The following is a 27,898-nucleotide window of genomic DNA, read 5'->3' on the forward strand; positions in this document are numbered from 1 at the left end:
TACGTGGACTGCTGCCATCAAATCTCTAAGGAAGGACTGCCGAATCCCACAGGTTCTCACATCATACCACACGCTCAGAAGGTTGGATACGGAGCTACAGAAGTTAATGTTTGCCCTGCTGGCCTTCGGTCTTGCTTTAGTCTGATTCCTCCTTTCTATTTTCCTATTCCCTCTCCTGGAATGGGGATGATTACTCTATATCATTGTATGTCGGATGTATGTAAATTGCTTTTTTTTTTTAATAGAGTACACAGCTGAGAGTTTACCTTGCCATCTCAAAGGAGAATTTGGGCCTGGACTTTTCATGAATACTGGGACTATTGAGACTTTGAGGAGGAATTAGTGCATTTTTGGTTATATGCAGGGTAGTTATATCATGATGTATGGGATTATGAGCTCTTTGTTTTATTTTATTTTTGTTTTGGAGATTAAGTATGGCTGAAGATGTGTTTGAATGTCAAGTTGACAAGAGCTGGTTAATCTTGATTTCCAACTTGATTGGATTGAGAGATGTGTAGGAGATGAATAAAGCGCAGTTCTGGGTATGTCTTGAGGGCACTTCCAGAGGTGACAGGACTGTGGGACAGCAACTGAGGGGAAAAGACCTATGCTGAATGTGGGCAGTACTGTCAATTAGCTGGAGGCATGGGTGGAACAAGAGTGACGGTAGGAGGCAGCTCAATAGTGCATCATCACTCTCGGTCTCTGTCTTCCTTCTGGCTGCCATGAGGTGACCAAGTTCCCTTACCACTCACTGCCACTGCCATGATATTCTGCCTCATAGGCGAATAGCAATGGATCCAGGCAACTGTAGACTGAAACTCTGAAACCTTGAGCCAAAATAAATCCTTCTTTCTTTCAGTTGCTGTTCTCAGGTAAGTTGTCAGAGTGATGAAAAACTGACCAAAACTGCTAGACATTGGCTAACACATATTGAACAATTTTTCCTATTATTTTAGTTTTTATAGTTGGTTCTCTAATATTTTCTGATAATTATAATTTTCCTTCTTTTGTTATTTTTTATTTAATTTCTTTCTTTTATCTAATTGTGTTGGCTAGTACTTTCAGAAGAATATCAAATGATACTAGTGATATTGAGTGTAATTGTCCTCCTCTTGATCTAATGAGAATACTTCTACTACTTTCCCATTAAAAATAAAGCTATAAAATAGAATAAGGCTGAAATTTGAGATGTGACACCTTTTTTTGACATGGTAAAGAATCAGTGTCCATCTTTTTCCCATTATTAAAAGTTGTTATCAAGAAATGATAGGCACTAGTGGCTTATGCCTGCAATGCTACTTGGGAGGCTAAGATCAGAAGGATCATGGTTCAAGGCCAGCCTAGGAAAATAGTTTGTGAGACTCCATTTCAACGAATAGTTGTGTGCAGTGCTGTGTGCCTGCCATCCCAAGATATGATGGAGGCTGAGATTGGGAGGACAGCAGTTTGAGGCCAGCCCAGGTTTAAAAAATGTTCCTGAGACTCCATCTCAACAGAAAAAAAGCTGGGCATAGTGGTGTGCACCTGTCATCCCAGCTGCAGCAGGAAGCATAGACTAGGAATATCTCTGGTTGACCTGGGCAAAAAGTACGACTCTGTCTCCAAAATAACCAGAGCAAAAAGGGCTGGAAATGTGACTTAAGCTGAAGATCACCTGCCTCAAAAGCATGAAGTCCTGAGTTCAAATCTCAGTACTGCCAAAAAAAGTTAAGTTTTATCAACCTTCATCTGTAATCAGATGAGTTTTGTCTACTTTGAACTATGAATATGATGAATTAAATTAATATATTTCCTAATTTTAAGTTTTACTTCCATCCTTAGAATAAACATCATACATTTGGTCATAGCATATTAGTCCTTTGATTTTCTGCTGGTTCCTAGTTGCTATCATGCTTACTTAGGGCATTGCATTTTTATTTACAAATGGAAATTCATCTGCTATTTCAAAGGAAACTTGGTAAGAAAATGTTCCATCAGACAGAAAAGCAATAATAAATGAAGTGGATAAATCACCAAATGAGAAATTTTAGTGAATGAGAAATTCTAGTGAAATGCTGAGGACAAGGAAGAAGCCACCTCTCCCATGAAAGAGTGACTGGAGAAGAAAATCCAGGAAATCCTAGATTGGTAGGAGGGAAACAAAAGAAGCCGCATCAGATTGTTGGATCCTAGTCAAGCTGGAGGTGAGGAGCTTATGCAAAGGAGGGAAGTCAGTGCTTATAAAAACAACTTATTTGGAGGACTATCAAATCACATGTATTATATGTAGGAAGACTAAGTACGAAAATATCTTAAGTCACAAATGGTAATTTATTACAATTGTTCAAGTACTTTGAAAAGAAAAATAAGAAATTTTCTATGGAAAACACTTAATAGGGTAAAAGTTGTGGGATTTGACTTTAGAGTTCAACATTTAGCTCACACATTACTCATCCAAGTGAAGTGTCTTTGCATTCCTTCTTTAGAGAAATGAATTCTTCAGAGGAAGGGACTCACTCCTGGCACAAGGGAGATGACTCTTGTTGGAACCTAGTTTCTCTGTACTCTGGTGGTGGGCAATGTCTGGGCAAACAGACAAGTTCAAGTGCTAGGTGTGGTAGAAGTGGCCATCTGGAAGCCCTTCTCCTTTCCATGCCCCTGGAAAGACTATTTTGTGTTCTCTCACAGGAGAAGGGGATGAATCTGAAAGTCATGAAATGTTCTTAAGTGCCCTGAAAACCTTGAGCAGGACTCACTCTGACTTTTATTTGTTTAAATGTTTGAGTTTAGCAATGATTTCACCAGAAGCTATTAAGCTTAATATGAATGAGACAATTTAAAGGGTTTATTAATGTATGACACTGGACATACTCTGCTTCTGCAGCTCATTATGTGGGTGACTTGGACAAGTTTATTTAATGATACCCGGCCTTAGTGTTCTCATCTGTAAAATGGCTATTATAAAAATAGCTTCCCTGATTACCTCATTGGGCAGTTATGAAAGGATCAAATGAGATAATGAATATATACAGTACATTGAAATCACTCTCCAAACACAAACTACATTGCATAATCACTTGTGAAAAACGTCTTTGCTTACTCTAACCACTCATCCCAATTTTAGGGCAAACTAGTGGTAGAATTTTGCTTTTCTTTTGTCCAAAGCACAAATGAAGAAAGGATTTCCTCTCTTCTCTGCTTTTAGGAGGTGTCTTATCAGACTCGCAGAGGGATAGATTGATGAGTCATTGAGTTTTTTTAGAAATCTTCTCTTCTAGTTATTCTGCTAGAATCCCAGGTAGCTATCAACTAGACCACAAGAACCATCATTGTGGAAAAATCAACCCTTTGACTAGCATGAGAGAGAGGGAGAGGGAGAGGGAGAGGAAGACAGAGAGAGCGAGAGAAAAATAGTACATGTTTCAATAAATAACTCTTAAAATCTTAATGGCTAAAAAAAAAATCTGTTTGTTAAAGCCATAAACTTAGGGACTAGACTTGGAATTGAATCCCAGTGCTGCCACTTAACTGCTGTGGAACTCTAGACAAGTCACCCACTTTTTCTGGGCTTTATACCTGTATAGTAAGGGACATAAGGGTACCTCCTTCATAGGGTCATCATGCAGATTAGATAAGTTAGTGGGGTTTTTAAAATTGCTTTTGTGGAAGAAGAATGAAATTTTGTCATTCACAGGTAAATGTATGGAACTGGAGAACATTATCTTAAGTGAAGTTAGCCAGGCTCAGAAGGGCAAAAGCCACATGTTCTCCCTCATATGCAGATTGTAGACCTAAAACAAATGCAGCAATATTACGGGATGAGGGTCCCACTAAGGGGAGGCTGCACAGAGTAGGGATAGGGCAAGGGATAGTTGAGCACATCAACTTGAATGTAGTTGATGTGCTCAAGAAGCAGGAATGAATGCAGAAATCTTAAAGTGGCCGGGGCCACCATGGGAAGGGACTAGGGAGGAGTGAAGAGAAGTAGAAGAGATGAACCAATTGGGGCTGTAATATATATACATGGAAACAACACAAGGAAACTTCCTGTGTATTTATCTTTATCTCAAACTAGCAAAACCGCCATGTTTCTCTTTTTATCTTTTATGTTTTTTCTTCTACAAAATCAGAGAACAGAAGGGTGGCACCAGTTCTGCAGAGTGGGAAGGAGGGTTGGCACTAGTAGGAAGGGTAGGTGGTGGGGAAAGGGGGAGGAGGATGAATATAGTGAAAATAATGTGTACACATGTATGTAAATGCAAAAATGATACCTATTGAAACGGTTCCAGGAGTCGGGGATGGGGGATAAAGGAGAACACCTCGGGTGGGGGATAAAGGAGAACAGTGGAGGGGGTGAATATTTCTTTTTAAATGCCACAAAGTACTCACACCCACCACAACAATAAAGGGAAAAAAATTTTGTGGTAATGGGGCTTGAACTCAGGACCTACACCTCAAGCCACTCCATCAGCTGTTTTATTATTTTTTTTTTTGTGATGAGTTTTTTGAGATTGGATCTTGCAAACTATTTGACCAGGCTGGCTTTGAGCTGCAATCCTCCTGATTTCTGCCTCCTGAGTGACTAGGATTACAGGTGTGAGCCACCGGCCTGTTTAAATTAGTGTTTATGAAGCAGCTGGAACAGTGCACATGCAAGTGCTGAAGAGATTTATTAAGTAAGTTATCTGGCTAGTGGTAGTTACTCTGTCAGGCTCTCAAATTAAACCTCTGTGATTGCTGATTAGAGAAGGTGCACAGCATTGGTTCTACACTGTGACAAGGTTTAAAAGTCTTTCAGTTTACAAACCTAAATGTAAAGACATTCAGAGTCATTTTTACCATGCAGTGTAAAACCCACACATAGTGCATTACGAATACTTTCTTTAGACAACATCAAGCCAGTTTTGAGATCTGTGATCACAAATCTGATCTCAGATTGGGCAATCCATTTAACTCTTCACTCCTCAGCTGCACTCTGTGGAGGTTCAATGAATGCTGGCTTGACAAAGGTGTCATAAGATGAAAATGAGATAACATTTGTAGAACTGAGCACTTGCCAGGAGAGGCGCCACCTAAATGCAGATCGTAATAATTAGCATCACCTCATATCCTACTGGAGACTTGTTTAAATGCTTTTATCTTATTAAATGACTGAAGCCAATGTTAGAAATTACAGTGTTGGAGGTTGGGATAGTTAGGGCCATGGTGCCAGACAGCTTCCTGCATGAAAGCAGCTGACAAGGCGCCACTGGACTGCTGTGTTTAAAAACTCACTTGTAGCTCTACCTGGATTAGGAAAGCCTCAGAACTTTGCAAATATGACTCTCCCCAGGGTTACCTTCTGTCATTCATGAGTATTAGCAATCCACAGGAATCTGGAGTAGGAGGATTTGGAGCATAAGTTTCCTACCTGAATTTCATTAGCCGCTTACAACGCTCTTAAGAGAGGTTTACAGTGTGGTGGAACGCAATGACTTTAATTTTCTCTTGCCTATTCCAGGTTTATATAGTACAAGTAACAGCTGACAAATGTTTGAGTAAATTAATAAACTGAGACAGGCATCATCAATGAAACTCTACTATTTCTAAGGTGGGAATACACCAAAATGGGACTGGTTCTAAGAGAGGCAATCTAAGATGGTACACAGATGAATATTTCCTCCATACATAGAAAACCTATATATAGGACAGAACTCTGTGCTCATGGATATTATTGCTTAGGATAAAGATAAAGTTGGTAGTTGAAGGAGATGGTTGGTAGTAAAGAAAAATATATTTGACATAAAGACAAGATTAAGCAATTAATAGTAATAGAAAATCATAGTGCAGTTTTTAAAGGCAAAAATCCAACTACAGTGAAGAAAATACCATCTTAGAAAAAAAAGATGATTCCTTGCTTCAAAATTTCTGAGTATGTAATTTAGATCCCAGAGCAGAAGTTAGAGAAAAGTGATTTCTTCCATGTGGCTTGATCACCATGGTTTGTAAGCACTTTTCCATGCTTTCAGTTATTTTCAGGTCAAGCATAGTTGTTTCTATTTAATAGATGAGGAAGCCAATGTAAAGTCCTTGAAAAAATTGTGCAATAGCAAGCTGGCAAGTGAATAGAAATCTGTGTATGTTGTAATACTGTTTAGGGAAAGGAATCATAAGTGCTTTTTACACAGTAGAGAACTGTTTACTGAAACTAGTGGAAACCCATTTAACTCCTTGGAAACCCATGTTTCTCTTGGTAGTCTTGTTCATACAGGGTCTCTCATCTTCCTTACACTGAGCACTGTGCTGAATGTGGAGCTCTCAGTGGGGATCACTTGGTTTGTTCTTTTAGGGGCTTCCATTCGAATGGAGGCAACACATTACTAGCCCATTTAGGCCTCCCAGTCATGTTTTGAATGCATAATAGGGTATGAAACTATGTTGTTATCATTGAAATACATTTTACCTAAAACTCTTTTTTAAAAAATATTTTTATTATCACATTGTTGTTGTACTGGGGGTATATTGTCACATTTACAAAAGTGCTTATAATATATCTTAGTTAAATTCACCCTTACTGTCATTCTCCTTTATCTCCCCTCACCCCATTCTTAGAATAGTTAACAGGTCTCATTCCAAACATGAGTACATAGTATTTCTACCATAGTCACCCTCCTATACCTTTTCCTATATCGTTCCCCTTCCCATTGGTACCAACTCATAGACAGGACCTGTTTTACCTTCCTGTTCTCCATTTTTAAAAAAAGGCATTTTTGTTTGCCTAAAAAAGCTACACAGAGAGTTTCATTGTGACATTTCTGTGTAGTATATGTGTATTATATCCTGAACTGATTCATTCCCTCGTTTTTCTCCTTTCTACCCCAGTCTCCTTCCTCTGGTGATTTCAACAGGTTTAAAAATTCTGTATTCTTTCTTGTATAGAAATTACATCACCCACATTCACCTTCTTTACTTCCAATATATACAGACCTTATATCCAAAAGTGGGACTGGTAGAGGAGATCAGGGGAAGAGGACAAGAAGGAAATAGAGTAGCAAATAATAATGAAGTATATCACATCTGTGTAAAAACAAGACACAAGGAAACACACTGAAAACTGTTAAACAACACAGGATAGGGGAAAAAGAGTAGGGAAGTGCAGTGGAGGGGGGTTACATTGACTTAAATACAACACATGTACAGGTATAATACCAAGGCAAAAATACAGACAACTAAAGAAGAATGAAAAATAGGCCACCCTAAGAGGAGGTCACTAACAGGACAGGGAAGGTAAAAGAAGGAAGTAAAGAAGATGAATATGGGTGATGTACTTTCTATACAAGAATGAATATAGAATTTCACCTAAAACTCCTGAAATCATGGTCAGGTAACACTGAGTTTCTGCCTAGCTAGACTAAAGAGAGAGTTCCTGCCTAGAGAGACTGAGTGCTCTCTCTCCAGCCTTACATGGCCTTTCTCTGTCCTCACATTTTATTCACTCTTGTTTTGCAGAGTCCAAATACAGAAAGGTAGCAGACAAGTCAGCAATTCTTAGGTATTAGCTGCCCCTGAAGGGTGACAAAATGAGCCCATTAGGTATTCACTAAAAGTGTGAAAAACCCAAGTAGGGGGAAGTCAATCACATTTTCATAGAACCTAAGGTTTCATGTTAAGATAAACACTATTTAGCATCCTGTCTGCAAAATATTTGTACTTCTTTGGGTGTTAACAAATTCTTTCACATAATTTGCCATTTGCACCACTAGTTTGGTAAATGGACAGGAATTGTCATCCACATTTTACTGATTAGGGAACTTGAAAAATCAAAATGAAAAGAAGTTTCCTGAAGCAGAGTCTGAGTCAGGGATTGCATAAGTAAGGGATTTCTTAAGAATCTGGGAGGGGCATCGCAGCAGCATCAGCTCAATACTGAACACATACTGTGAGAGCCAACTCTGGTACTTTCTACCTGTGCATCATACACAGACACACACAGACACACACACCCTGCCATGGTGTGTATCAGAAGGTAGCAATTTCAGAAAATATACAAGGGCTCCTTCCCAAACCAGAAATGTCTCAATCTACATTTTGAGAATTTGAGATGAAATAGTTCCACCTTTATAAAAATCAGTTTCATAGCTAATTCTGTGCAAACTATGAAATAACTGAAAATTAAATTCTAGCAACTTATAGATCAAATAGTAAGTTATGCACATAGATATGTATACATACATATAAAGTATATGTGTGAACATAAAATATATGTTTTTATTAAGTATTTATATTAAGTATGATTATAAATGTTTGGGGAAAAAAATCTTGCCCCAGAAAATGGCAAAGCTTTGCATTCAAAAAGCTTAGAAAATAAATTCTCCTTTGACAGAGCCTATCCCCCTGGACTTTGTCATAAGAAGGAAAAAAGAATTTCCAAGAAATATCAGGTTGTCCTTCTGGCATATTTCTACTTTGTTCTGAAACAATCAGAGCTCAGAGCATATTTTATCAAGCATAAAAGTATAGGTTTTGTAAGTATGAATAAAAGAGAAAAAAACGGGAAAGGAATCTAAGGTGGTATAGAACAGGGTTATGTTTTTAACCTTTACAAATTTTAGATAGAGATTTTATATAATTCTCCTTATTAAAGGATGCTAATGATATTATATTCTTCATGATGGGAAACTGTCAGTATTAACACTGATGGCAAATTAAGGAAAAAATAAACAAGTGAAAGTCCAAGGTAAAATCCAGTTTGTTTTATTTTATTTCTTCCCTTATTTCTTTCCATAAAAATTTCAAGATACCATTCCAAAGCTATTATCATAACTGAGTATTTTACATAATGGAAAGCACAGGCACCTCAGATCTTCTTTTGCATGACAAATGTTTAATTAGAAAAATAATAGGATGGAAATGAAATTGGTATTTACTATGACTGGAACAGAGAATTGTCCTAGAGAAGAAAATTCAGTCTTAATTCACCATTGGCAAAAAAGAAAGGGGGGGTGGGCAAGAAAGAAGAGAATGTTCAATGAATGCTGGAAAGAAATCAGACAAAAGTGTATGGTTTGTGCATATAATCGGAGTGTAGTCTCTCTCTCTCTCTCTCTCTTCCTTTCTTCCTCCCTCCCCTCCTCTCTCTTACATACACACACACACCCACACACACACCAAAGCCAAATACAATAAAAAAAAAAAGAATGTGATATGTGATCTTAAAGTTCTTAAATTGAAAATGTCCTTTTTAATTGCTTGTTTAAAAAAAAAGTCAGGCCCTCTAAATGTTGCATTTCTATCAGATTAGATAAAGTGTATTCCAAATTAGCATATAGTCCCATTCTGCACTGCATTAGAAACCTAATTATAACTGAAATAATTCAGTGTGGAACCATATGCTAACATATGATAATTGATATTGTATGGTTTTGGGAGAAGTAGTTGTCTTTTCCCATGTCTTTTTGAGTTATTGTGGAGGATTTGTCACTTTTGTCAGTGAGTCAGAGGCCATAAGGCTCTTCTTTATCACAGAGTATGAGAACTATAGTAACTCTCCCTTTTGGTATTTATTTGGATATTTCTATTTTTGTAATGGGAATAATCTTGTAAGTACAAGTGGATAGGATTCCATACGAGTTGGGCCCTCAAATCCTCTTTTTATCTCAGCCCTGATTTTCTAGGTGCTGTGTACAAAGCTAGGCTTCTTGAGACATGATGCAGCAAAGTCTAAAGTGCTCTGTGTTAAAAGTCAGTGTCTAGTTCTCAGGAATTAGCATCCTCTGGCAGGCTCAGCTGTCTTCTGGAGTGGACATTCCAAACTTGGTGCTCTGTGATAGATCCAGTGGCTGGTGTAGGAAAGGGAGCCAGTAGGAAGTCAGGGTGTATAGAGAGACCTTCAATGTGAGCCCTGATTGCTCAGGAACTCCTTCCTGGACTTCCCTGCAGTGCAGCCCTTGATGGTTATTGAGAATAGCCTCCCACTGTGGTCAGACTCTTGAGTTTGTATATAATCCACAATCTACTTACTTTGGCAAGTTATTTAATCTCTCTGTACCCCAACTTCCTATCTCTAAAGTGCTATAGTATCGACCTTATAGTTTGCTCTACAGATGCAATGAGAAGGTAAATGCAGGGCTCAGACTGTCACTGGCACTAGGAATACTCAATTCATGTTCATTTATTTACTTTCTTACTCTTACTATTATTTTTATCATTATTATTATTATTTTAAAACAGGAACTCTCTATGCAGCCCAGTGTAGCCCCAAACTCATGATCCTCCTGCCTTAGTCTCTTAAGTGCTGGAATTAATTTTCTTACCATTATTATGAACTTGATGTCAAGTGATACAATTCTAAATCTTTTTTTTTTTTGGCACTGGAGTTTGAACTTAGAACGTTACACTTATGAAGTAGATGCTCTACCATTTGTGCCATACCTTCAGCCTTTTTTGCTTGCTCTGGTTATTTTGGAGATAAGTTCTCAGTTTTTGCTCAGGCAGGCCTGGACTACCATTGTTCTAGTTTACATTTCCTTGTTGATGGGATGACAGGTATGTGCCAGTACGCTCAGCTTTTTTCCATTGAGATGGGGAGTCTCATAAACTTTTTTGTCCAGGATGGCCTGGAACCTTGAACCTTCACGTCTCAGCCTCCCATGTAGCTTGGGATGTCAGGCATGTACCACCATACCCAGCTATTGATTGAGATGGGGTGTGGTGAACTTTTTGCTTATGCTGGCTTGGAACCCTGATCCTCCTTATCTCTGTCTTCCTGAGTAGCTAGGATTAAAGGTGTGATCCACTGTTGCCTGGCTACAACCCGAAATCTTTTTTCGGGTGGGGAAGCAGGGAGGCATTGGGTTTGAACTCAGGGCCTCACACTTGCTAGGCAGGCACTCTTACCACTTCAGTCACTTAACCAGCTTCAACCCTAAATCTTGAATACAATTTTACATGATTTTTTTTTTCAGATTTGAGACAAATCATTCAATGGGATAAAGTCTATTTTAACAAGTCACACCATTAAATTGTTACTTCAGTTATGATCCATCTCATCATATTAGAAGTTTGATATTTTTCTTCTACCTATCAACCAAAATTAGTCTCATTTAGAATTTTGATGAAATTAAACAAAAAATACTTGAAAGCTAGGCATGGTAGCTCAAGCCTGTAATACTAGGTGCTCGGGAGGCAGAGATTTAGAGGATTGTCCTTTGAGGCCAGCCAGGATAAGGTGTTTGTGAGATCCCATCTCAACCAATGGCTGGGTGTGGTGGCAGATACCTGTCATTCCTGCTACCTGAGGAAGCACAAATAGGAAGATCATAGTCCAAGTTGGTGGGGCATGAAACTAGACCCTATCTCAAAAATAACCAATACAAAAAGGGCTGACAGAGTGACTCAAGTGGTGGGGCACATGGGTAGCAAGTGTGAGGTCCTGACTTCAAACCCTAATACTGCAAAAACAAAACAAAACAAAAAACACTCACAATAAAACCCTGCAGAACATGCAGGAAAAAAAAAGAATGAGAAGCATCTTCTGGGGGGTGATATAAATGTTTTAAAACTGAACTGGAATCATTGAATTGTATACTTAAAAGAGATGCGGTCTAAAGCTGTTTAAAATGGGCATGGGGGGTGGGGTGGGTGGTAAGGGAGGGGGTGGGAGCAGGGGGCGAGAAATGACCCAAGCATTGTATGCACATATGAATAATAAAAAAATAAAATAAAATAAAATGGGCATGGGGCATACATAGTTTTTTCAAATGGAATAATATATCTACAGATTTTTTTTGAGAACGTGTACAAAAAGTAGAAAGCCTTGGCTCTTCCTTGTGGTGCTGGGCCGTATTATATTATGTAGACTTTATTCCATTGCACCTACTACCACATTAATTTTACCCCACAATTGTTGATTCTGGTTTTGTGTCTTCATCTTAAAATTTTCACTGCTTCTGAGTCAAGGACAAATTAAGATCATCAGATAGGAGATGTCCTTAAAAGTATCAGCTGTGAACTGTGTTCCCTTTCCTGATTGGAATGCCCAATTCAGCCTGTCACCATCTCACCAGACTTTTGTCCAATTTTTCAATTGGACAGGAAATTATGCAGAGAGAGCCCATGTCTAGCTCTTTATATAAGAACAAAACTGCAGAAGAATTACCTTTTAAGTTCTTTCTTTTCTAGGCAAAGGGAGGATAAAGTTTGACTGACGAACGTCATTCAGGTTCTTAGTGTGATATTCAAAACAGAGGAAATGATGTTACAAACCCTTCAAGGAGGTGTCAGCAACCTGCTGACACCAGATTGCTCCTGTCTCATGCTTAACCAGAGCAAACCCACCCCCAGCTTTCCCTACCACCTCTGAAGGAGGGCAGCAAGAGGACTGTGATGACCAGGACCACATGTTATTGAAAGGGAGGAAAATTGGAAGCTATTCCAATTTATTCAGTTTTCCATTCAGCACCCTTTGCTGGGTACCCACTGCTGAACTGGGAGTTGAAAAGAACATGAGATACAATGGAAGGTATGGGAGGGTAGATAATCCCAGAGAGGTTTGAGAAATGTGAGGTATGCAGGAGCCATTACTTAAACACATCAGAGAGGAGCCCCATGACCCTGGGGTCTGAGCTGTAGGTGCAAGAATGGCAGGATGATCTGGCAGACGGTGCTACATGGGTCTTGGGAAGTCCTTTTTTTCCATCTCTATTGCTGATGTCCAAAGTCAAGCCAACATTACTTCACATCAGGACTAATGACAGCAAGGGGCTTCTAACCAATCTTGTCTCCCCTTCTGTCTCCTCAAATTCATCCTCCTCGCTATTGCCAGAATGATCTTTTCAAAATGCAAATCAACCATCTCCTCATGTTGCTTAAAACCCCTCTGAAGCGCCCTTTCACCTGGAGAATCACAGATGCACTCATCAGTAAGGCCTCCATGAGCCAGCCCTGCCTGCCTCTTTCCATGCTTCACCCACACTGCAAGCCCAGCAAAGCTACTTGTGTGCCCAGAGCACCAGAGGGCTGTGGATGCCTCACTTGCACTGGCCCTGTGCTGAAGATCCTGAATTTGGCTTTCAGAGAGTTCTGGGTTTGACTGTTGACTCTACTGCCTCCCAACTCTCTCCCTCCATGTAAATTTATCTCCTGAGACTCATTTTGTGAAGCAGGTACGACCTGCTTCAGAGGACTGGGGTGGGAATTAAAAAACAAATGCACAGAACATAGTTTCCAGTATATAAGTGTCCAACATATTTCATCTATTCCTTCTAAGACCAAGTAAAACATAAACTTTTCCAGGAGGTTTTCCCTGTTCTGCCTCCAGTTTCACAGGTAGCATTAGACCTTCCTCTTAAGTGATCCTTATTGTCTGGTTACAGTTTCTATTGTATGTTTGGCCTCCACTCCACATTGTTTCAGACTGGAACTTTCTGAAGACAGGAACTATGTGTTGTAGTCATTCTCCCCTAAGTGTCTGGCATTGTGCATAGCGCCAAGAGGCTTCTCTGTTTGATTTTGTACAGAGTGGATACAGTGCAGAAACAAGAAGGAATGGTGTGTGTGTTTTACCATGTGGAAGGGATGCTTCTGCTGCCACCACCAGGAATCCAGGTGAGGAGATGAACTCACGGGTTAGGCACCCTGGTATGTGCCCATGTGGTCAGATGACAGAATCCATCAAAGAAGTCTGGGCAACAAACAGGATGAAAACCCAGGGGCAGAACAGTGAGTTTATGACTCCTGAGGTGGCATGTCCTCTGGTCCCTCAGGAAAAGTAGGGACACTGGTTTCATCCTGACTAGGATTACTAAGAGAGGCAGGAAGCAGAGCAGGACCATTTCTCACAACCAAAAACCCCACTAATTAAAAAAATCCTGGAGAATCAGCAGACCATTCTCTACTCCATTAACATTTTCTTTTTCTAATTTGAAATACTGCAGAATGAATGTATTCTTTTTTGGAAAATTCCACCTTGGTGACCCATAGAGAAAGGGACATCTCACTGATATGTCCTGCATTATAGTTGTAGATTTTGATGCTGAAAAAAGAAAACAAGTTTTGAGATGGCCCATGAACCTCTGAGGTTGCCCGGGCTTAGCCTTAACCACACAGAACAGCGTGTTGAGAAAAGAAATATAAAATCAACTGTGACAAGCCTCCTTTCTGTTTATGGGTTGCAAGATTTATGTGCATTCTTTATGGGCAAGCCTGGTCTGGGCATTTTTCCATGTGACCAAGAGAAAGAAAACAAAGTCAGAGAGACAGAAAGGCAGGAAGTTCTGAAAGCTGCCTCATGGTTATTGTTACTAGGGAAACCAATTCTTTAGTATTCATGTGTTCATCAGACGGCCACACTGAATCTCTGAGACTGAGGCGGTACCTCAGAATGGCACAAGGGGAAGAAGGGACAAAAATAGCCAAATTGATAAATACAGAAGCTGTTTAAAAATGTCCGTAATTTAGTCATCAACCTGATTTCTAGTGGCTTAAAAAATATGGTCATTGCCAGCATCAAATAATTTAAAGAATGATCAGGGGCTCGTCTTCCCACTGCATTTATGTCATTGCATTATCATACCATCCACTCATGGGAAAAAAAAGGGACAGAGATTCTTGAAATCTAGTTCCATTTTGAGATAATTGTTGCTGCATGAAAAGAGCTTCTGAAATTTATGTCTATTTGTTCTTCCAATTCCAGAAAACCTCTCCCTTAGTAACTAAAGATGGTGGTGGCAAATGCATTGCTAATGACCTTAGAGGTGACATTTTCTTTTTGTAAAGAATAGGAGCATTTATCAAATTTGCTGAGCATCGCTCATATAATATAAAAGGAGTCCATTCTACAGAAATCACAATCTCACAGGACAATCCATAATTCCACTGACTGGCCTCTGGGTGATGATCAATGAATGGGTGACAAGGACCTTCAGAACGTGAAAGAACATGGTGAGGGAATATGGAATCCTGAGTCACTGCCCACAGACACTAAGTAATGGAAAAGAACCATAAGAAACTGGGAAAGAGAATCTACTTCTCACCCCAGGTGCTAGTCAGGTTTTTGTCATGGTGACGAAATACCTGAGAAAACAACTTAAGGAAGGAAGGATTTATTTTGACTCATGGTTTCCATCTCTGGATTCTTGGCTTGATGGTTCTGGGTCTGTGCATGGTGAGGCACAGCATAATGGCAGGGAAAAGTGGATCACCTCATGGTGGACAGAGGGCCGAAAGACAAAGACAGGAGGGGCTAAGGAACAAAGGTACACCCTTGCCCTCCAGTGACTTACTTCCTCCACTCAGGCTTCTCTTATTTTCTTTCTTTTTAAATTTTATTTATTTATTTATTTTTTCTTTTATTCATATGTGCATACAATGTTTGGGTCATTTCTCCCCCCTTCTCCCCTTGCCCCCTCCCTTACCTACTCTCCCCCTCCCTTTCCCCCCAACCCCTTCGCTACCAAGCAGAAACTATTCTGCCCTTATCTCTAATTTTGTTGAAGAGAGAGTATAAGCAATAATAGGAAGAACCAAGGGTTTTTGCTAGTTGAGATAAGGATAGCTATACAGGGAGTTGACTCACATTGCTTTCCTGTACATATGTGTTACCTTCTAAATTAATTCTTCTTGAACTAACCTTTTCTCTAGTTCCTGGTACTCCCTTGCTCTCCAGTGACTTACTTCCTCCAGCCAGGCTCCACCTTTTATTTTCTTAAAAAAACATTTTTATTAGCATATATTAGTTGTACAAGGGGCTTTTATTGTGATATTTTCATATATACTTACAGTGTATCTTGGTTAGATCATTCACCCTTGTCCCCCCCTCCCCACTTCTAAAACAAATGACTTCAACAGGTTTCATTGTTCTTTTTTATACAAGTATACATTGACCATATTCACTCTCCTTTAACTTCTCTATTCACCCTCCCCCTTCCACTAGTACTCACCTCTAACAGGACATGTTTTACATTCATGTCTTTCATTTTTTTTTAAGTGTATATTCATTGTTCAAAGGGGTTTTACCATGGTATTTGACTCATGAATACTTCACATTTTCAACACATTAACTCTCTCTATTACTCTCCCCTACCCCCTGTTATTCAACAGCTTTCAGTGCATTTTGTTATCCCATCTTCCTACACAGATGTTTCGATATTAATAACCCATTCAATATGAATTAATCAATGGATTAACCCACCTCTTAATTGTGCCACTGCCTGAGCACCAAGCCTTCAACACATAAGCCTTTTTGGGACACATTTCGTATCCAAAGCATAACCCCCCAATAATCAGAACAATGCTCACTGAGTTTTGCAATCAAGATTGTGGTCGAGTAGTGATTCTCCTAGTGAGAATCAGGATGAGGGAATAGCTGAGAATGCTTCCTTGTCTAGAAAAAATACCTAAACTGATTGAGTGAAAACTGGAGTGTCCTAGCCCCTTCACCTCTGATCTGCACAGCCAAGGGAAATCCCGGGGAGTTCTAGGGCTGCCTCCTAGTTTGGAGGTTCTATATACACTGAACTAGAAATATCACTTAGTATCCCAGTGCACTGTCATCACTTACATCCTTTTCATATGTTCCATCAGCATTAATTGAACATCAACTGTATTCAAAGCCCTCTGCTGGATGTAGTGAGAGACATAAAAATGAGTGTGATGCAGCCTTAGAAACTCAAAGAACCCACAATCTAGTGGATGAAAAACAGACTGAAAAATTTAAATATGAGCAGATCACATCTTTACTTAATATTATTTGAATTTTATAATCTGACCTGAATTCCCTGGCCTCTTCCCAACTCTTCAGATTCATCACTTTGAACCTCTGTCCCAACACTGGCCTCTTCCAATTCACTTCCTCCTCTTTTTCTCAGTCTTCAGATCTCAGTTAAAAAGTCACTTCTTTTTGTTTTTGTTTGCTTTGTTTTTCTTTTTTGTTTTAAGACGTGGTCTGTCCAGGCTGACATGAAACTTGAGATCCTCGTCACCCCAGGGCTGGGAATACAGGTATGCCCCACCGTGCCCAAAAAAAACAAGTCACTTCTTGAGTAAGCTTTTCCTAATCCCTACAATAGGCACCCTGCTACATCTCACTGCATCCTCTTTTTCCTATGTTGCTTTAATTGCAGTCTAGTTACATATTTATGAAACTGTTTGATTCTCTCTGTTTCCACCACTGGACTTCACGGTTCATGGAAACAGGCTGATAAAGGTTTGCTCATCACTGAGTCCATAGTGCCAACAATAAGTCCAAGTACAGAGCTGGCTCTTGTTAAATCTTCCTTAAGTAAGTGAATAAATGTCCACAAACATATGTTAGAAGAGAACATAACAAGATTCTGAGAACTATTAAGCAGTACAGTTACATGGTAGTTGTTTCCTCAACATGCCTTGTACATAGAATGTTTCTGGAATGAATGAGTGCTAAACTGGGCAATAGTATCTCTTTTTTGTTTGTTTGTTTATGTGATTATACTCTGGCCCATATATTTCCATAATGAGACAATTTCAGTTTTCTGAAGAAGAACTTGGTGGTTTTGTCTGTGAATGCTGACCTAGTAAGCTTCTGCCTCATGTGTCTTTGGAGCTTCAGTTGTAGTGCATTCATTCAGACATGGTTTTACTCAACACACAGTTGTCGAATATCCACCATGTATCAGTTACTGAATGATCTATATGCATGGGAAAGATTATAGTCAAGACCTATCCCAGACCATTCTCTACTTGGGAAACTACATCTAGATGACTGCAACATAGCATAAAAGTTGAAAAACAGTCACGTTCAGCACTCAATAAATACTTCCCCCATTTTTAGTGCTTCTCAGACACATTCTTAAGCTTTCAGTGAAAGCTCCAAGAAAGCATGCCTGCTTTTATCCATTATTCTTCCTTTTAACATCCAGTCCCTCTTTAAGAATAACTGCTACTAGCATTTACTATATGAACAAGTCTTGTGTTCTGCGTTGCAACATGCATGCTTTGTTGAGTCCTCACACCACCTCCATGATGCAGTTGCTATTATTATTTCCATTTTACATGCAAGAAAAAAGTCATAGAGAAGCCAAGGAGTTTGATGAAGCCAGCATTCAACCCTGGTCTATCTGATATATACTCACTGTGTTCTCCTTTTTCCTAAGGATGAATTACATGAGATTGTTAGTATTTGGGCTCTTTTGACCTCTAAATATCAACTGTGTTGTTAGTAGCTAAGTAACTAAAATACTTGTAATCTAATGTAAGTAGATAAAACAAAATAAATGAAAGGTTATGCATGGATTGCTAGGGAAGCAGTCAGGGGCAGCTTCATGGGGTAGCTTTGCAGGATGGTCAGGGTATTTCTGGCAGAAGGGAGCAGTATAGGCAGTTATCTACTCTTTCCCCAGTACATTTGCTATGGGCCCACTGTGTGCCAGACTCAATGCCCATTGGGGGACAAGCAGAACTTAGGATCATACAGAAGGGACAATTAAAATAAAATGGGGGTACTTGTTATGATCTAGTGAAGTACTCCGAGGGCATACAGTGAATGCCCCCTGTGAGAGAGACTAAGACAAGGCAAGTGATTCCAGCTGGTGGGAACCAGGATTCAAGGTGGGAAGCAAGGTGAGAAAAAATGGATGCCACCAGGAACTGCCATGGTGCTTCCTATGGACCAGATCCTGAATGCAGAAGAATACTTTGTGTGTGTGTGTGTGTGTGTGTGTGTGTGTGTGTGTGTGTGTGTGTGTGTGTGTAGAGGCTTTCCAAATAGTCTGCTGGCTATGTCATAAGCCAGATTTGTAGGGGGATGAATGCAAGGTAGGAAGAATCATTTGAAGGTGTTTGGGTAGAAATGTTGAAAGCTTGAGTCTCACAAAAGCTCATGTCCAATCAAGTTTAGAGCTGACAAAACCCTGAGAATTTTTACTCCAGGTATTTGTGAGATACAGGTGTTTTGATTTAACTGATTTAACCTTTAGAAAGCTTTAATTTTCTTTCTATACAAAGGATTCTGAATGCATGTACCGCTCTGGGCTAGGACACCTCCTTAAAACCCCTCTTTTGGGCTGGAGATCAGGTTTAGCGGTACAGTGCTTACCTAGCATGCTTGAGACTCTAAATTCAACTCCACTCTGGGGAGAACACCTATTTGGATATGTTTAAATTCAGTTGGGTTTCCTCTGCTGTTAGAACATGCTTGTTTTAACCTTTATGGTCATGGAAGAATTGGTTTTACTCAAAGATTATGGAGCTGTATCTCCTTTTCTAAGTCTAATTTGAATTTCTCAGTCCTACATGTCATCATCAACTGTCAGGAATCTATTTTGGCCATATGTGTGCAATATGATTCTTAAACTGACTTTGTCTCATATTCTTTCTAGTCTCTCTCCTAAGACAGACATAGACCAGTATTACTCCTTATTGTCATTCAAAACAGCTGTAAACATCCCAGGTACCAGAGATTATATCAAGGAGCCACTTCAGAATGGCTCCACAGGTCTGTAATCTTTCTTGACAGGCCAATTGCCATGAAAGCCATTAATAATTATTGAAGCTATTTAGACTTAGTTTTTTCAAATCAACTACAAAAATGCTTCTTAAATAGAAAGGACTAAATTTTGGGAATATTTGAGAATGTTAATGTTATAATCTATTTAGCAAAGATCAATCAACCTTGGGCAAAGTTTGTGTCAGATCATAAAAGTGGGACATTAAAAAAATTAAGACAAATCAGCAAAAGATCATATTCTGGTTAAGCACATGGCCATTGAGTCAAAACATTCTTTCGGATTTTTCTGGTCAAAAATAAGGTTTGATCACCCAACTCTCTCTTGTTCTAGTTAAGACAATCTATTAGCCTATCCACTCTGTATGGTCATGAACAAAGTTTTGGAGACAAAACAGCTGTGACACTCTCATGGTTATCCTGGGAGACTGAACAGAAAGGAAGTGGTGAGATTGCTAATTGGTGACTTTTCTTCAAGTATTAGTTTTCTTTGGCTGTTGCAATCCTCAGGATCTTAGCCAAAAATATCTCTTTAATCAGTGAAGTATCTTAACTTCTTTAAGGTGAATTTTAAAAAGCAGTCTTGTGGGAAATAGTTACCTCAAATGTCCCATTCACCACATACAGCAGCAGGGCTGGCAATCCTCTAAGAATCAACAAAGGAGATCTATGTTGCCATCTGTCTCTGGTAGATTTAAATGTTTATGGCACTCTTAGCTGTAGGGTTTTGGCAGTAATATTGTTGACGCCCAGGAAGGAAAGATGTGACTGAAATTAAGAGACAGAGAGCTGGAAGTTGACCTGATTCAATATGAAGTTTTGTCGCTGTAGCCTACTGTCCTGCCTTCTTCCTTCCTGCTGATTCTTTCACTCATAAAAAGAAATGATATCTGGAATCTACTTTAGCTGAGTCTTTCTCAAAACTTCATAGACTCCAAATAGCATTCATCAACAGTGGGGAAGAGAGTGAACATGATGTCACCGAAGGAGTCCTCTGGAACAATAGACAGACTCTTCAGCATTCAAAACGACAAGGACAGCGTTAGCCAAAAAACTTTGAATTCACATTCTCCCTCACAGCTCCCTCTAAAGCTATGTGTATTTCAACTATTTCCCTTCTCATCCAAACTACAGTATCTTTGGGTTACTCGAAGATCTTTTACATTTATTGCACAATTTATTTTCATACTATAAATTATTCAGTGAATCAAAAATGTATACACAATCTCTCCTCTTTTTCCTCTTGAGTAACTCACTCTCCCTAAGGATTGGAACAATAGGATTTGTGTTTGAGTAAGTTACGAAAAATAAGTCTTAAGCTTTAGGAACGAAACACATGTGACTAAGTTATTTTTAAACACAAATAAGTAAAGTCTGGAGAGAGGGGGACAGAGAGAGAATGGTTTAAGGGAAGAACAAGCAATGCATTTTCATGAACTGCAAGACATAGTCTAAATATAGAAAAGGAGACGCCAGTCATCTTGGAGAGTTGAATATCTCATTCCCTGCCCCACCCACATGTTCATATATACACCCTCATTTATCAGCAAATAAAATCTTACACACCTAGGGTCTCTTTTCATTCGGAAAACTGCACATTGTCCCAGCTTTGGCCACATTTACATTCCATAGTATCAAACCTGGTAGACAAGAGATTTTACTGCCTTGGATGAGGTGGGGTTGAAAACTTGATTGTCTATTCCCAAACATGTTATTTTCATTCCCTGTGAAACATTTAAAGCTAAAGGATTGCTTATTTAATTCTTTTTCACAGCAGGGTTTTTAAGAATTAGTATTTAAAAGCTACTTACCTAGGCTAAGTCAAATCCAAGCTTTAGTAAGTCTTAGAGACTAGAGATGGAGAGAGTGCTGCTTGTTGGCTTCTTGACAAGGATTACATTTCCTTTGGGACAGTGGCTGCCTGGCTTTGGCAAGCAGGAAGCTAATGAGAGACAGAGAGCAAAACTCTCCTGTGTAACACATAGTTTCTGGTGAGTCAAATGGGACTCCAGGCAGTTAGCACCTCAGGATTCAAAAATGATAGAATAGGCAAAGGTTTCCCAAGTGGTTATGGGGGATAACATTCAATTGTAGATAATTTAAAGAAAAAATAGGGGGTCTAACTTCCACAATTCTAAGAAAATTTATCATCTGGTATTTTCTCCCTACTTCACCAAGCTCATCCTGGTGATTAAGCAAATACTTACTATGTTGTTCAACTGCAAAAGTGTGGTGGTTTTAGAATGTCTGAAAAATTTTCAAAATACTTCCCATCAAGAGGTGGAGTCTAATTTCTCTCCTATTAAATATTGGGCTGGCCTTAGTGACTCAGTTTTAATTTAGGGAAGGTGCAGAAGTGATTCCATGTGGCTTTTTTCATGACCAGTTATAAAAGACACTAGAGCTTCTGCCTGACTCTCTCTTGAGGGCTACTCCTCTGGAGCATGGAAACCACATGCTAGAGAAACCACAGATGTGAGACAAGCAGAAAGCTACCTAAAGAGAACCCGCAGACTCAGTTCCATCTGCTCAAGTTGTCCCCCACCCATGTACCAGATACAGAAATGAAACAGTTTTTCAGTTGGCTCCAACCCCAGCAACATCTGATGGCAACAGATCCTGATCCAGCACCAACCAGACAAACTGATTCAGAGTGTTGTATTTATAGAAAACATTGAAGAGTCAAAAAGAAGATGAATGTTGGTTTTTTTTTTTAACCTACAAATGAGGTAACAAAACTTAAAACGTGTCAACGGTTTAGGGACTAAGTAGAAGGTAGAGATTGGGAGGGTTTTGATGAGGTTGTCTGTGAGGGATTAAGAAAAATGAACAAGATGTATTAGAAGATAGAGGAAAGACCCTGGTTGAGAAGTGGTGGAAAGTCTAGCAATGTGTTACCTGTAATAGTACATAAAATAGAAAATGTGCCTAATGAACTCATGATCTCATAAGAAGATTGCCAGGCAGAACTTGAAGGTGCTGCCCGGTTTTCTAGATGGCCCACTGAAATAGGAGAGGAGAGAAAGGAATGAAGGTACTGATGAATATAAAAGAGCCGAGAGTTTTGGAATTCAAAAATTAGAACTATTTCTTAGTCTCATCCTCTCCGGATGGCAGATGAGGCTAAAACCACAACATGTAATTCCCATATATAGAAAAAGGGGAAAAATGTGACTCTAGAACTCATTGTTAAGGCCTCAAGTGGACTTAAGGTAGTGCCTTACAGGTTTCTTCAAAGAGAAGCCCCTAAAAAGATCATAAGGGCACACCTCTCAGATATCTTCATTAAGCAAAAATGCGTAAAGGCACAATCTCATAGTAGCTTTCAAGGGAGCTAAGGGAAAGAAAAACTTACCTGAATAAGATTTGTGGATGTGGCTTTTATCAAATAGAATTCTAGTAAGATTTATAAGAAACATACAGTTTTAAAGAGATTTTACTCATGAAAACATTGAAACATTGCCAATGAATACTAAAAAGAACAGAGGTTGTACATAAGTGAAAGAGGCTTTGGGACCCCTGCAATTCCATGGGGAAGGAGCAGGTGGGGAAAACCATTCACCCATAGAAATGGGGTACATTTAATAGAAGAAGAAGGATAATTCAGAGGGAGAAAAGAAGAACCCAGAGAATGGAGCTATGGAGAATCACTCCTAGAGAATTTTCTGAGCTCTAATCAAGGAACTGTCTGAATTTCAGAATTGCTCCTGACTACTGATTACTGTATGTATCTTGTTTTTGAAACATGTATTTGGGGTATCCTATGATAATTCTACTAGAGTATGTTGGGTGGGTGGGAAGGCAGCTAATATGAGGACCTGCACTGAGGAGCCTCATCTGTAGCATCCAAACCTGACTTAGATGATAAGATACTGGACCTTAAGCCAGAGACTGATGTCATTCTAGGTGATATATTTGTTTGGGGAATATAGGTGGGACAGAAGATTTTGCATGTGGGATAAATATACATAACATCTTTAAAATATTTGCACAATTCTTTGATTACTTCCATCAAAAGATGGGAGCTAATTCACTTCTTAAAGATAGGCTGGCCATAGTGACTTACTTTTAACAAGCACAATGGTAAGTCATAAAACGCAAGGCTACTGTCACCCAGCAGTCTTGTTGGTGCATGGTTTTGGAACCCTGAGTCACCAATGTTCAGCCAGGCTAAAGCCATTAGGTTTATAAGACCTTGTGGAGGATCACATTAAGTTGGAGGTGCTCTGCTCCAATTGTTTCAGTTCCAGTTCATTGACCCCTCCAAAATCCGGTACTACATCTGTGAGTGACAAAGACTTAAAGATGACCCCAGCCCAATCACTATCTGGTTTTTGCCTCATCTCATGAAACACGACAAATCACAACCACTTCACTAAACTGCTCCTGAACTCTTAACCCATAGAAAGTATGAGATAATAAATGATGGTTGTTTTAAGGCACTAAATGTTGGAGATGATTTATCACCATTCACATTTTATTCTGTCCGAGTGTGGAACCCTGGAGCTCTTTAGCAAGATGATATCACAGCAGCCTGTGCAAACCTAGTGTGGGTGTTGGTGGACATTGGTAGACATCACCCGGGCTCTTCGATTTCTTAGTTTTTCTCTTTCCTATTCCGAGGTTTTCTACCTCTGCTTGGCTCCATGTTGTGACTTCATTTGACACCAAGGCTTTAGGCCAGCCCCTGGTACTTCTTGATTTTAATCTCTTTGGGGCATTCTAGTCTAGTTCTCTTTGGGAATTCCCTCTGATACTTTCCTGACATCTGTTTCTGTACATTCGTGCTTCACAAGACCATAGAGGCCCTTTCTGTTCCTATCCCCAGATCCTCTCTGACTGTGGGGACCCCAAGGGATGCCCCAGTCCATACATTAAGGCTCCATTTCCAGTTTATGTAAACAATTACTCCTCATCTCCTCATTTCTGCTGGGTACAACTACATAAATGAGATGAGTAAAACTGGCTGTTCCCCTTAGGGAGCTCAGCATCCTGAGGGGCACCAGAGAGGTACTGGCCTAGAGGGTAAAGGGAGGAGTTCAAGTTGAGGAAGGAGGGTGCAGAATGCCCTGGGAGGATTTATTTGAAAAGTTGAGAGGTAGCTTGAATTATACCACTTAACTTTAAAAGAGAAAATTCAGAAACCTTAATGTTTTTTATTACCAAATCCTGGAATTGGAGTTGAATTAGCATGATCAAAGTGCACAGTGTTTGGTCCCACCTTGTGTTTGCATTTGCTCTTCAGCTTTTCAGGAAAACCTGCCTTTGTCTCCTAAGAAAATCTCTTGTGTCTTTTCCAAGACAACCTCTCTGCTCCTACTCTTTCCTCCTGTCCTGGAACCAAGGCAAAATATCAAGCCTTCCTCTGTACCACTTCTGTAACTTTTACTTACATCTTTACTGCATGAAAAGAACACCATCCAATGAGACTAAGGGAAGGGCAGTGCCTAATAGGCTTCTTACCTGCAGTGCCCAGCTCAGTGTCTGACATATAGAAGGCATTTGGTGAATGTTGTGTAAAAAATTCTAAACATCTGCTATACCTTGCATATTATTTGCAAGAAAAAAATATGTTGCTATTTTTAAAGTGATGTGGGGGCCTGGAAGAGGGAGAAACTTTTTTTAAAAAACTTAATACTAATTAGCATAAACTAATGCACAAAAGGGTTTCATTATGATATTTACAACATGCAAATAATGTATTTTGACCAAATTCACCCCATCTATATTACTCCTTCTGAACCTCTTCCTCTCAGTTTTTGGTGTGTTTCGTTATGTTATTTTCATACCTGCATATAATGTACTTCTATACATTATATAGGAGAAACTGTTTTGCAACAGAGAATTTTTGAGCAGGGTCTTAAAAAGATGAATAGGAATTTGCCTGCAAAAAAAAAAAAACCAAACAAACTGGAAAGGGCATTTAATCAGAAAGAATAGGAGTGGCATGAGAAAGCTGGGAATATGCAGGGTCAGTGGGTGGTTCACCATGGAACAGGTGGAGGATGTGCACATAGGGATGGGAGGTCACGTAGGAAAGAGAGTATGCTGGGAAACTGGTTCTCAAACAAACAAATAAAACAAAAACAAACTTACGTATAGAGCTTGTCAATTTCTATGGTGCAAACAGCCCCACCTTATTTCAAGCTACCAATGATTTAAGAACTGGCTCACAGATCCCTGAGTATCTAACAATTTCAGTGATGTGACTGACAAAGACCAGACCCATTAATTATAAGAAATGTTCTACAAAAAAGGGTTTTCCCTTCTTTCAGCATGGTTCTGTCTCACATTGTGATGAGGCATATTTCAAGTTTGGAGCAGAGTGGGCCAGAGAAACTCACAAGGGACCTGAAACTCACTGGAGCTCATTTTAGGCTCCCCCTTTCTGCCCCTCCCCCCCCCCCCACCAGTAATGACTTTACAGCCAGGCAAGAGGAGCTCCTGTTTTGGAGCATGCAAGCAAGCTCTCTCCCACAGAATGAGGACTACATACCACCCTCCCTGAGTGCACACACACACACACACACGTGGCCCTTCATATGTGAGGCTGGGGTAGGAAGCAAAAAGAAACAGGTAGGTCTCAAGCTGAACTGACTCCTTCCATACTGCTGTGTTTTGGTAAAAAACTCTAAGTCAAAGAATTCTAAGTGCAAATGTGGTCTTCTTGGTCATTATGGAGGCACATTTGTCACAGTAAAAGAACAGAATATAATGCTCTGCTAGTTGGATTTGTATCTTAAATATTTACATAATGATATGGAAGCCTTTATTTTTACTCTTATCATACCCCATTCTGTCTTGTAAACCAAGGTATATTCTAACCAAGGTAAGCAACCTAGACCTTCCCATTCTATATTTTAAAACAGGGTATGCAAACTAGAACCCCAGGACAGTTCCTGCCCACTGAATTTTTTATATGGTCTGTGAATTAAGAATGGTTTTTATATGTTTAAATAATTTTTAAAAATCAGAAGAAATATTCCATGGCTTATGAAAATTATATGAAATCCAAATTACTGGAACATCTATGGATTGTGCATGGCTGCAAAGGGAATTGTTATAACAGAGATTGTATAGTCTGGAAAGTCTAAAATATTCGCTGTATGACCCTTGCAGACAAAGCTACCAGCTGCCCCCTAGAGTAGCAGACATGCAGGAGGAAGGAAAGAGTCTAGTGGTTCCCACGCTGGTTGCACAATAGATTCACCTGTTGAGTTCCCAAAACAGACCAGTGCCAGATCCCACCCTTAGTATTTATGGAATGAATTGGTTGGGGGTGGAGATGTTTGTAAACTTGCTAATGATTCAAATGAGAGTCAGGGTTGAGGACCACTGAGTTAAGCAAATGGAATGCATAAGAGCCCACATTTCTCAAATCTTAGGTAAGATGGTCACAGGACTAGTGCCTTCTTTTTTATATCAAAATAATTTTTGTTCATTATATTGATTATACCCTCAGTAGAGGGCTTTTGTGTGGCTTTTTTGACTTGTGCATTTTTGTCTAAGGATCTCAGTGGACTGCAGTCCTGCTTTGGGAAAGCAAGGCACTCAGTTACCAGATTTGGCTGAAGAAAGAGGAAAGAGACATTGTTTCCCACTGCAGTATGATTTATAAAGCTCAGTTTTATTTTAACCTCCTTAAATCCTTGAACCACTGGTTCAAAGGAGTCCCTGGATTGCCCTGGCACTGTTGGTATCTGTCAGGCAGGCACATCTTGGGCTGGGTAACACATGCCTTTGCAGGAGACCCTGCTGGGTCACTTCTCAGGATACACCCCACCAGGGAACCCTCACCCCATCTTTGCAGTATGTCCTCCATAATTATTGGTGGTCTCACAGGAAAGGACGAAAAAAGACAACTCTATCAGAATTTCATTCTCTATTAACACAGTCAGCACCATTGGCAGAGGACGGCTTCAGGGCTGCAAGGCTGCTCTGAGCTATTATTGTGCCTGGCTCTTTCTCAGCATGACTCAACGCAGACAATATAGCACACCGAGAGCATGGGGGATGAACAGTAAATACGAGACCTTGCTTTTTTTTTTTATCTTGTCAGTTTTCCCCTGATTTGTGTCCTTTATCCTAGCCCCTCTGCTATATAAGCTTCTCAAAGCTAATGCCCATAACGCCACCTCCCACTGGTAGCAGCAGGCTGCTGGGCCACTGTGGGGTTCTCATTGCAGAGATTTACAATGCCCGCCATTATTCAGCAACTGTACGTGTTAACCCAGTGGCACAAGGTTGCTCCGACACCTTCCCTTCTGGTTTCTCTTTGCTCTAGGGGCCAACAGCAACTACAGGAGTGCTGCCCTCCAGACTTGAACTGCTTGCCTCAGCCAGCACATATCACATCCACCAACCTGCCAGAGCTAGAATAGCGACTGCTGAAAAAGACAGGTACACTGGGCAATTATGGAACTGAGAGGATGCTTGACATCTCTACTGCCACATTAAAAA

General features: G+C 39.7%; 1 long non-coding RNA gene across 1 annotated transcript; it reads left to right on the forward strand.

Moving 5' to 3' along the window:
- The first annotated feature begins 713 nt into the window (after window positions 1-713).
- On the forward strand, window positions 714-27,832 carry LOC141420652 (uncharacterized). Its single transcript, XR_012445163.1, has 3 exons — window positions 714-875; window positions 13,479-13,566; window positions 27,723-27,832. It is a non-coding gene; the product is annotated as an uncharacterized lncRNA (long non-coding RNA).
- The last annotated feature ends 66 nt before the right edge of the window (window positions 27,833-27,898 follow it).

This window comes from Castor canadensis, chromosome 2 (assembly GCF_047511655.1).
Source record: "Castor canadensis chromosome 2, mCasCan1.hap1v2, whole genome shotgun sequence".
Taxonomy (NCBI): Eukaryota; Metazoa; Chordata; class Mammalia; order Rodentia; family Castoridae; genus Castor; species Castor canadensis.